Here is a 12,530-nt window from a genome sequence, read left to right as displayed (position 1 = left end):
GAAAAAATCTTATTCACGCGGAAAAAACCTGAATTTCAGTATGATGTTTTAGAACTGCTGGTCAAATAGATAATTTGAGCGGACATTCCCATTGAAGCGCTGGAGCAAAAGCTTTTTGAAAAAATTCCCTTTTGGTGCCTAAACAACCACAGGAGTACAATTTCTAGGCCCCCGGGACCTCAGGAGGAGGAACTAGAGACTCTTAGAGTATCCAACTGCTACAAGTCAGCTGGGAGTCCTCAAAGGAATGCCCTTTTCAGCTTCATGTGTCTGAAGCCACCCATGAGATCAGCCTTCTGATCGTTGGAAATCATACTGTCCTTTGATTTCAAGTGGACAAGGTTCCAACCTCCTCGGGGTCTTTCTGACAAGTCAAAGATGCCAAGTTGAGTAGGTTCAGTCCACTTGGTATCCTTTCACAAGTCCAGCATTGTTCTGAGGAAGGCTGGGTGAGGGCTCATCTTTGCAGGGTTTATCAGCTTGTGGGTGTGGAACACACTAAGACACTCTTAATTATTCTTTGATCAATAGAGTGAAGTTTCTGGGCCCTGGTCTATATACTTTTACAGTAGCTCCTGTTTGCTTTACTCCAAACAGGCCCAAGATGTCATGTGTGGGGGAATTTTCAAGATGGCTAAAGTCTTCAGTCACACTAACTTGGGCTCTGAAGGCTGAGTGTGTATATGTGTGGGGGGTATTAGTTCACTTCGGTAATCAGTGCCTTCTTACATCTAACGCTAAAATCCAGTTTGGAGCAGGAATGGTACTGTCAAACCTAGAGACTGAAGTCTGGTAGGACAAAAACAGATATACAAGAATTTGCCCCAAAATACGGTTTGCTTGATTTGACGAACACAGCACATTTACACGTGCCTCAGACAGACCTGCCATGCAGGATTTGAAACTGGAGAAACAACAGGAGGGGCCCTCAACCTGCATATTTTACTGAGATCAGAGGTGTCATCTATGCCCATTTCTGCCAGCCTATTTTGTGCTCCATGAGATGAATTTCACACCTCATTTATGGTTGAGCAATGGTTGGGAGTAGCTGGAGACCTAATGTACATTAGCCTCCTGACAGCTCAGTCAGGTAAAAGGTAACTTTCTAAAAGTTACTTTACCTAAATATTTATTAAAACTCCAAACTCACCTATGAATAGGTATTTTTGATAGCTATTGAAAACAGTAGTTTAATTATGTTTCTAGCTTGTATTAGTATTTTAATGTTCACGTTTGTTTCGTACACAGTACAGCTAGTCCTGCCACAGTGAAAATAGCTATATGGGCCTTTTCAGTGTAGGGACATGTTCATATTCATTTTTTATATGTCCCACTTTTAAATGCCTTGCACCCTACCTTTGTGGGCTACGAGGTCTTGATTGGGGTGACTTACTAATATTCAAAAGGAAGGTTTTCACCTGCCAAAAATGGCTATTTTAACTTCCAGTACTGCAGGTTAACACTGCAGCAGTCAGGCTAAAATGGTAGGCCTGAAACCATGTTTCCGTGTCACACCAGTGGGTGGCATTATAAGTATTTCAGTTCACAGATGACCTTTAGCTTTCCATGTCATGGGTGCTGTTTCTACACTTAAGTCCAGTTAGTAACAGTCTGGACTTCAGTAAGAAAAAAAATAAATGTTCCCTTTTTTCCTCACTGTCTGGATAGTCAACCAAACTCTAGGATCTAGCCACATTTAGTGATCAAATGAGTTGATCAACCAAATAAAATGACAAAGGCATCAGGACCAGGCCATATACAACACTTGTGTCAAGTGTTTCAAGAAGATAACTATCAGCCTTACTAATATGCAAAAGCAAATACGATTGGGTCCAATCAAGTTTTTCTGGGGTTTGATGGAGGACAGAAAAGCAAACTATGAAGAGCATGAGTTTCCTTGGGTGCCCTTATCAAAGGAAATTCCATGTCTTGGACCTGTTATGATTATGAGGCAAAAATAAGTGGGCTGCAAGTAGGAAGTTTAATTTCCCATTAGTGACACAGTAATCCAAACTAGCCATCAAAAACAAACTCCATTCCTAGACAGTCTACAAACAGACCATTTCCATAAGGCTACCAAACATGGACCCAAATTTTAAATATTCCCTTACCGTTAGGTAGTTCTAGTCAGTATACACAGTCGGTAACTGGATGCTTGGTGCCTACCCTACCATCTTCAGTTCAACTCCAGTACTAGTCTTATCTAGATCCACCTGGTCAACCTTTCAAGAACTTTGCTGCAATTGAAACCCAAGTAGTTTGAGGTTTTTGTGTCTTTGAGCTTTTTCCTACCTTTGCTGTCAGGCACAGCTTCCTGAAAGCATCCTCTCTCTAACCAGTGTTACACCCAAGGTATACGGGTGTTAGGAAGAGGCTGCCCCTTCTTTAGACCCTCCCACAAAGGGACAGAGGTCCGACTCCAACTTCCAGGCTTCGAATCGACCCAGTCTGCTATTACCAAAGTGCAGAGATCATGGCTAATGGAAGCTCTCTAAATCTGAATGATGTGCACCTAGGTCTCTCCTCAGATAGGAAAATGGTTTCAAGTATTTTCAAAAACTCTCAGTTGTGCTTGATTTCAGATTAATTCAATGTCAAGCTGCTTAATGAAATTTGCAGCAGAAAACTCTCAGCTCTGGTACATATGGGTCTCTTTTATATACTGGGTATTTGAGGTTTAAGGTGTTCCGGGGCGTGCATACCATAATTCTTGTCTTCGAAAGCAGGTACTCAAACTGCCAAAAAACTATACTCTTCATTTGTAAACTGTTCTTAGGGGTTTGATTATAAAGAGACATTTTTGGTTTTCCCAAATCTTTCATTACTTGTAAAAAATATTACTGGAGAGGGTATGCTCCAAAATGTAGTCTTCTTGTACGTCCCAATCCAAGACTGGCAAGTACAGCCTTTCTTTTGATTAAAATATGCTAATGTTAAAACATTATGCCCGGCTCCTTCCCTAACAATGGACTCTGGTATTGTAGAGAGAAATCCAGACTGTTAAGGGGCGAGGAAAAACGTATTTCTCAGCACCAGTAATATAGTAATTCAAAAGACAGAAACAAGTGATTATCATCTCAGGAGAAAGAGGGGTACTGGAAATACATCATTCCTGCTTTGACAATCTTAATAGGATGGATAGATATCCAGGACTGCAATCTGAATGGTGGTCAGACACTCTTTTTTGCTGCTTTACCATACACAGAATAATCCCATTTTTCTCGGGCTTGCTTTACCCAGATCCCCGGACAAGACACTTATTAGCAGCACCAATAAACACATAGCAACCATTATCTTTCAATTGCATCCTCATTCCAGCCTAGTCATTTAAACGAGCAAATATTTATTATCTCAAGTACCTATTTGCTCACACTCATTTCACTGCTAGGGCCGAATAAATTGTCACACTAAGTTAGTTCTGGTGTTGAAATTAACACCACTTTCTGAGCTTGATTTTTGTAGGTATACTTTTAATGTTAAAAGCAAAACAATAGTCACAGAATGGAATGGCCTTCTGGTTAAAAAAAAAACACATAACATGAGGAAGCTCTCTGTTGGTCAAGCCAGGTCCTACCTGGACCAGAAACAAGCATCCTGGGACTGGTTTCGGGGCATCAACCCTCAATAGCCAGGCTAGCTTGAATCCAGTGGCACAGTGAACCCTGGACCCACGTCTGGGCATACCCGGCATACTTAGGGAGAGAAAGCAAAAGACACAGAGATTATGGACATAATGCAGAGCAAATCAAACATTCACTCCTAGTCAAGAGATATGGGTTAACTCCATCATTCTTTAACTCAACATGCCACCCCAGTTTAGACCCAGCCATATGCAAACCGGTCTTGACCATGTGCCTCATGGGAACAGTCCAGCCTGAAATGCCAATCCAGGTCATCCCTGGACCAGAAACACGCTTCCTGCAACTGGTTTCGGGGCATCAACCCTTATCAGCCAGGCTATCTTGAATCCAGTGGCACAGTGAACCTGGAACCAACGTCTGGGCACAGCTGGCACACTTAGGGTGATAAAGCAAAAGACACACAGATGATGGATGAAATGCAGAGAAAATCAAACATTCACCCCGTGTCAAGAGATCTGGGTTAAATCCATTGTTCTTTTGCTCACCATGCCACTCCAGTTTAGACCTAGTCATATGCAAGTCAGGCTTGACCCTATGCCTCATGGTAACAGTCCAGCCCGAACAGCAGCCCCTTTCAATCTGATGGGACATACAAGTACATTTTGGTGGCAGTGGATTCATAGTCCTAGATTCCTCTGGATCTGGCCTCAGTGCTCGACTTATGCCCAAACTGTTATAAAAGATTTGCTAGTTTTCGTAGGGACATACACAATTGCCATATTACATCAGACCCTGGCCCCGAATTTAGCTCTAGGGCTTACAAGGAGCCATGGGAAGTTTGGGCGTAACATTGTGGTACCCGTTTCTGTATCATCCCACTGGAAATTCAATTTTGGAGAGGAAAAACTGGGCCTTAACAGCAAGGGTATTTGGCTCAAGTGGTTGTTGGGTCAATCACCTATACAGGGTCCAGAGGGCACTTAATAACATGCCAAGAAGTTCCCTAGGAAGCATCACCCCTTACGAAGTCCTATTTGGGATGAGAATGTGGGTACCTGAACTCGATTGTGGCAGCACAGTGGCAGAGGAAAAACCATTTGACTACAATAGACGTTTGGCTGTTTCACAGGAACTCGAATTCCGGCCACTACAAACCAAAACTCACTGCCACTGGGAAAGTAAAAACAGTAATGGCAAGACCTGCCTAGATCCCAAAGGTCAGGGATCTGGTCAAAGAAAAGATTGTAGACAAGATCAAAGGAATCAAAGTGAACATATGTCACCGCCAGCTCCAATTTCCCCGCAAAAAACAGAATTCATGATTTCTACATTTTGCTGCAAAAGACATACCTAGTCTCACCATGGCTATAGTTCTGGATAATCACTGGAATATAGTTCCTACTATTTTGGATTGGTTTAGTGACTGTCTTTTTCTTGCACATGATTAGACACTATCTCCCAGAATGCTCTGCAGTATCAAGAGTGAACTTGGTGCTGAAACTTCATACATCATCTCATCGTGAGCAGAGAGCCTGTCCTTTGTGAACATTACGGCAATTCCAGTTCCTGACAGAATAGTTTGGGATAGAGTTTCATATGATGTATTTGGTTGCACTGAACAAAAATACCACATGTTTTCAAAATGTCTTTAAATTATATCACCTCCAGTACATACTCTGACGATTAGGATTTTGAAACTGTTAAAGTAAACTGCTGTCTGCAGGATTTTCATGGAAAATTTAATGTTTGATGACTCATTTGATTTTGATACCATGTACTGTTACCAACATCATGGTCATCACTTGCTAAATAAAACAAGTGCAACACGTAATGTTTTCACATACCACCAATGGGAACATTGACACCACCAAAAGGTAGTTTACAAATGTTTGCTTATTTTTCTGGGTTTAATACATCAGATCCACGCTCATATTATTATAAGCTTGCACCTACATCTGCAAAGAAAAATATGCTTACTAACACAAGAAAGATATACTCTGCATCCTTTATTGCCCAACGGTCTGAACAGGGTTTCGACTTACGGAAATACATTATAGACACAAAATCAGTCTAGGGTACTAAGGAATGGCAGGCTCAAGGTACCGTGGCACTATTTAGAGCATGCCTCATACCACTACAGATTATTTTCCTGAACAACTCTGTCCAATAGACTTTCTGTCTTGGGTTAGTCAAGGTTAATGACTTGCACACACCTCGTATTCCCTCACTTTCACAGTCATAGGGATGGCAAAACTATACAGATAATGGTGAGGGCACACTAGATGACATCATGCATAACATTTCATACAACACAACAGACCCCAATTGGAAGGGATGGTTAGTTTGGCATATCAACACAAATAGGTGACAGTCAAGATTCAAGGGTATCACCGAAGGATATAGTATCCATAGGCCTGACCTACGCTATGTACAACAAGAACATCTGGGGGTGGTGACATCATACAGCATTGGGAAGTTATGCCTTTATTGCCCAAGAACCTCAATACGGTCACAGGAGAAACAACACTTGCCCTTACTCTCAGATGACATGGATCTCAGGGATTTTTTGATAGGTCCCCGAAAGCCACGCCAGAAAGGCTTCTTATATACTATCTGTAATGAAATTTGGAAAATCTCTCAACAGGAAGCTGCAGAGAGATTGCGTGAAGAATTGACAGAGTTAACTTAGAAAATGCTTTGACTGTGGTTGACAATGGTACGACCTGACATCCAGGATTTATTCACTGGGCAACAATGTATCTTCTGCTATAGATATCATGGAACAGGATCTGTCCATCTTACAACACAGACAATCCCAGTTACGTTCTATTGTGTCATTAAGCTTGACGATACAATCATTGTGCTCAGGTTATGTGCCCTGGCAATGTATCAACAGTACGTCTATTCTCTGCATATAATTTGACTGAAAAGCAGAAAGAAATGGCACAAAGGGATGCGAAGTATACAATATTGCGCATTAAAAAATTAGACCAATTACCTTTCACCGTGGCAGAGTCACCGCCCACAGAATGGTTAATTCATGGCCAAATAATATTGCCAGTAACAACATTCCAATTTCAATATTGCCTACAACACCATCAGGTAGACAGATATGAAGCAATGGGTAGGGAATTCATCCATGAATCTTGGGAATTATAGTATATATTTAGATGCAGGAACAGGGACACTGAAGTGTTTCTCAGCGGTACAGACTGCGAGAATTCATTGAGTGTATCTCTCATTTGTCAGGATACTATGCTTCATGGGGCCTCGAATGGTTCAGTTGCAAACTTGTCCTGTCATTTGAAAGGGTCACCAACTGCCGTGATTAATCTGGTGTTCAAGTTGCTCTCAAACGGGGGATTACTTAATGCTGAATGACCAAGGCTGTTGGGGAATGCTTCCAGGCATCGCATTTCTAGTCACAGTAAGTTCCAGGGTTACTTGTTGTATGCAAGTATTGTTTCTACTGACCCACACAGTCAGGGAAGAGCCGTTATGGCCTTCGTTGAATGTTTCCTTTACACGGTTTGATACTCTGAGATGAATGAAAGCCATGCTTTTATAGAAAGATGTGTTCTTAACCTCAGCCCGACAGAATTTTGATCCTCAGGTTGCAACGTCCTCAGCGGAGACACCGGCACTGCTATGGACTAACAGCCCTTTCCATTTCTAGGAAATGGAAAAGCGGATCATTAACATGTCTGATACGAAGGGTATAGTACACCTACCTAAGACCATAGGTTCTTGACTGTTAAGCACCTTTCAGACACTCTTTGGAATGATTTCAGCTTTTATACACTCCGTATTTGGGAGCATTTTTGGAGGACTTCCGCCAATCCTGCTACTGGTAGTGGGAATCCTGGTTATAATTTTTCTGATACGCATTATTATTATTATTATTATTATTATTGGGACATTTGTAGAGCGCTGCGATTACGCACACCGGCGTGTCCACGCGCTGAAAGTGGGAGAGGCAGAGAAACAGGGGACACAAAAAACTGCGTGGGCCGTTATTTAGTGTAAAGAAATGTTTTTAGTTTCGCTCGGAAGCTAGCCTCCACTGGATCCAGGCGCAAGTCTGCTGGCAATTTATTCCAGTTAGCAGCCGCTAGGCATCTAAAGGACCTGCCTCCCATGCGGGCCTTCTTAATTCTTGGAGTCTTCAGTAGGCCGCCCCCCGTGGATCTCAGCGCACGAATAGGTTTGTACACTTCGATCAGTTTGGTCAGAGGGCCGGGTGCCCTGCCATTCAAGATACGATGACAGGTGCAGAGCGCTTTAAACTCCACTCTTCGCCTCACAGGGAGCCAGTGTAGCTGCTGGAGGGCCGCCTTAGAAGGCGCCCTTTTAGGCAGTCTGAGAATCAGACGCGCTGCCGCATTCTGCAGCACTTGCAGGCGCGCCATACTTTTTTCTGGAGCCCCCAGGTACAGCAGGTTCCCATAATCCAACCTAGCTGTCACCAGGGCATGGACCAGGGTTTGACGGGCTTCAATCGGGAGTAAGTCCAGGACTTTCCTCAGCTTCTTCAGAATCCCGAAGCAGACTCCCACTGGACTTCCCAGTCACCAAGGCAATGGAAAAAACACTCTTGGAGGGACGTTACCGTGATCGCATGGTACTCCACCTGGGCACACCTCGACTTCGGGAGCTAAGGGAGTCTTGGTTCCTATCATTTCGACCAGTCTGGATTGACTGTGTTTTGCCTGTACTCTACTGTTTGTTCAGCGGACAAGACTGCGTGCTGGATCTCTGCCTAACAGTTCCATCTGTTGCGCCACTGGACATGGATGTATTAATGGACTGGTTAACGGAATACTTACTTCAGTGTTCTCATCATATTCCCATGTTGATGTCGGCATTCTTCGAGCCACCACGGGATGCTTCAGCTCCTGTTGAATTGGATTGGCTTCCTCAGCATTGGCTGTGGGAACTGAAGAAGATCCTCTTTGCTCGATTGCCCTGATCTGCGAGGTGTTACAGGCACTGCCGTCTGAGGAGCCAAGCAGCAGTGATAGTGCGTCTCCGTTACAGGACACATAAATATTTGGCTCTCGGTGTGCTGGGAAGAATTCGGGCTTTTTTCAAAAACAACCGGATTTGGAATTACATTTATTTTTTTCTATGCTATTACTGGGCATCATGGCTTTCAGTTGCTCCAACCATATATATGCACATATTTTAAAGGACTTATAGGACTTTTAGCATAAATAAAAGATTCATAGAGTTTTTAGGCACTTTTTATATCCTTTTTATAGACATTTTTCTTCTGACCATTTTTCACAATGTTCTACGATTAATTAGATGAACATTCACTTTTAGTATTTCGTCCAGTCGGATGAGGAGTGGATATCATGTTTTGTTATGTACCCAAATATAGGCCTGAGTAGTCCCCAACCGCTCACCTACATTTTCCCTGCCATTGTACTACATAATGGTTTTTGGCATTGACCTTTTACCTAGTTAGGTGCTGCATAAATGTGTGGTATTCCCAGAAAACTAGCCTCATTTATTATGCATGAGGATTCTCAGAATCACGACAGGATTACCATCTTCTGCATAATAAATATGTATAAGGGTAATCCCTTTTGTCATCCTCGTACGACATGACACAGCAAGGTTAAATCCCTGAGGGGACATTCTTGGGTATATAAACCCCATATCTTTGCTGGGGCAAGTAGAGGAGAAAGACTTCCATGCTGACACACTGACGCGAGACACTAAGGTTCCTGCATGCAGACACTCCAGCACGCAGTGGTCTGACATCCCTCGCAGGGTGTCCATCTCGAGAACAAGAAGGGGTCCTTCATTCTCTCACACCAGGTAATGGGTTGGCTGCATCCTAGGAGGCTTATTGGCTCTACACCTAAAGACATGCTAGGTACATTTAGGTACATTTAGTTAGGGTTGCATCATAGGAGTACGCATTATTAATGTCATGTATGAATATGCTTGCATATATTAATTTTTTTAGCACTATGGTAGAAATCTACCATCCATTTACTCTGTTGGTGCTATAATCATTTATATCTATTTCTGTCTTATGGTTCTTTCAGCACACCTATTTTGCACTAGAATGACGTTGGTTAGAACCCCTGAGGGTACTTTTTTGGGTATATAAACACCATATCTTTGCTGAGGCAGGCATAGGAGAAAGACTTCCATGCTGACACACGGATGCGAGACACTGAGGTTCATGTACACAGACACTCGGGCACGCAGTAGTCTGACAACCCTCGTAGGGTGTCCATCTCGAGACCAAGATGTGGTCCTGCATTCACTCACACCAGGTAATGGGGTTTGCTTCATCCTAGGAGGATTCTTGGCTCTACACCTAAATACATGCTAGGTACATTTAGGTACATCTAGTTAGGGTTGCATTGTAGGAGTATGCATTACTAATGTTATGTTTTTATATGCTTGCATATATTCATTGTTTAAGCACTATGGAAGCAATCTACCATCCATTTACTCAGTTGGTGCTTATAATAATTTATATCTGTTTCTGTCTTATGGTTGTTTCAGCACAACTATTTTACACTAAAATGATGCTGGTTCAATAAAAGCTTATTGAAAAAAATCCCCACTGTTTATTCTGTGTATCTCTTGGAGACAAAGTGAGCACGAGTGACTGAGCGAAAAGTACTGTACTGTTTCCACGATCCCTGATGGGACAGAGTTGTCGTGTTTGATAGTTGCCAGGAACTATTCTTTCCTTGGTAAGAGGACTTCATATTGGCACTGTGAGCTAGCTGGTATACAGGCGAACATACCAGGTGGCGGTGTCGGAATCAGTCTGGACACCATACCCATAATTTCTGTTGTCTAAATGTGCAGATCCTATATAGATGTATAGAATCTGCATAGCATGGGGTGAGTGTCTGAAAAGTTTTGGTGCTCCGTCCATCATCTCCTTGTGTTTGCTTTGTTTGCCCTAAGCTGGCAGGGTAGAGCCAGACGTGGGTCCCTTGCTCACTTTGCCACTGGATTCAAGCTAGCCTGGCTGATATGGGGTGTTACCACAAAACCGGTTCCAGGATGTTTGTTTCCGGTCCAGGGAAGACCTGGCTTGGCAGTTCGGGCTGTACTGTTCCCATGAGGCACAGGGTCAAGACTGAGTTGCATATGGCTGGGTCTGTACCGGGGGGGTGAAGTGAGCTACAGAACGTCGATGGATTCAATCCAGATCTGTGACTTGGTGCGAGTGTCTGAAAAGTTTCAGTGCTCTGTCCATTATCTCCTTGTGTTTGCTTTGTGTGCCTCAGTTTCAGGCAGGAGCACCTCTATGATTCAATCCTCCTTCACTGAGACCGAAACAGAGCCTTGCTTTCAGAACACTCGGGCATTGGGGTTGTGGTAACAAAGATCCCTGAGCATATGGATGCCTCTGGAATCAAGGTCTTCCCATAAGACACTACACCCAACACTCCTGTTCTTAGGTTTACATCATGATAGTCTAAAAGGCATGCCTATATGAGCTGCATCACTTCATACAGAAGAAACAAGGGCCATATCATAAATGTGTTCAGTGTCATGCACGATGCAAAGAGGTCCATCAGCTGGTTTTGATGAAGCTGTGCTGCTTCCAGTGCATATATTAACTCAGAAAAATTATGAGTTAAGCTGTAAACAATACAACTTGTAGTTTTCTAGTATGTGCTGCAGATGGTGCAGTTTCACCAAAACTGGTTCATGGACCCGTTCTGCATCTGCACACTGTAGATACAGCCTCAGAATCATCGAGTTCAACTTCAACTTTCCTGCTTCCATGTCAGTATGAAGTTTAAAAAGTTTGGTGCTGAAACCATGCTTGGCACTAGGCAACAACAGATGTGCCAAACACTGTGACCACGTTTGACTAAAACATATTCAGCTGCGCTTGTTATTTATCCCAAGACAGAAAATGTAGAAAAACAATGCAGACTGCAGAGATTACAAAGTTAGAGTGTTGTGCAACCATCACAAATGCCTGGCAGGAGCAAAGTCCCCGCACTGCTTTAAAAAAAATTTTTTTTAATCCCAAACGGCTTGTTAAAAATTACTGTACAGTGATCCTCCAATAAATTCAAACTTCCATAGACACGGCCCAAAGATGTTAAATAAACTTCATGTTGAAATGTAATGGAAGCGCTCTGAAGCCTTCTGAGAGGGGATGAAGCTCCTTTACCACTTCTGCTGCCTCTTCATACAGCTGCAGAGTTTGCTGTCACCCAAAATCTCTATAGCAAACAGTACGCACATTATCATTTATTAGCAAACTTCTCCCCTGGGGCCAGATAGAGCTGGAATAGCCCCCAGACTGTAATAATGCATACATTAGCATTAACAATGGCTTGTATTTCCAGAGCGCACGGAGCACACTCCATATATATTGCCTGCCCTAAGTAGAAACTCAACATTCTGCAAATCTTTGACATCTGTCTCAAGGACAGTACACTGAAAACAGGAAAGCCTAACGGTTGAATCTGGCATTGCTACCTGTTTAGTAAGGGAAAGAGCCTTGCTTGATTGATTATTCCATTTATACAGTCACACACACCAAACGGCAAACAAGCATTTGCAATGCAATAGGTCGCGAAATACTAATAGTTTGAGGTATTGACATTGCAAATAATAATGCAACGTCAATAGCTCATACTTTGAGTAATACGAGACCTAGTGCATTGCAACTGTCATCAGATGTTTACTTTCTGATCTTAAAGCTCTTTTGAGATGATAGGGATGAATCATAGCGTGAATCATCGGGGATCCTTCTCCAAAAAGTGTTTAATGTGCAATGCTCATAGCCTTAAAGTGAACCCTCTCCTGGATTGAGAGCCAATGCAAAGAGGCAAGAGCAGGTGTGGCTGAGAGATGTTTAGGGATATTTAGGAGCCGCCGGGCTGCACAGTTTTGAACTGTCTGTAGTATTTTGGTTGTGGAAAGTGGGGCTCCTTAGTATAAAGC

General features: G+C 42.8%; 1 protein-coding gene across 4 annotated transcripts in view; it reads right to left on the bottom strand.

Annotated features, from left to right (window-relative positions):
* Positions 1-12,530, bottom strand: part of STXBP4 (syntaxin binding protein 4) — a 553,950-nt gene that overhangs the window by 114,717 nt on the left and 426,703 nt on the right. The gene's annotated exons all lie outside the window — the stretch shown is intronic.

Source organism: Lissotriton vulgaris, chromosome 7 (genome assembly GCF_964263255.1).
Source record: "Lissotriton vulgaris chromosome 7, aLisVul1.2, whole genome shotgun sequence".
Lineage (NCBI taxonomy): Eukaryota > Metazoa > Chordata > Amphibia > Caudata > Salamandridae > Lissotriton > Lissotriton vulgaris.
This window is presented reverse-complemented; position numbering and strand designations above follow the sequence as displayed.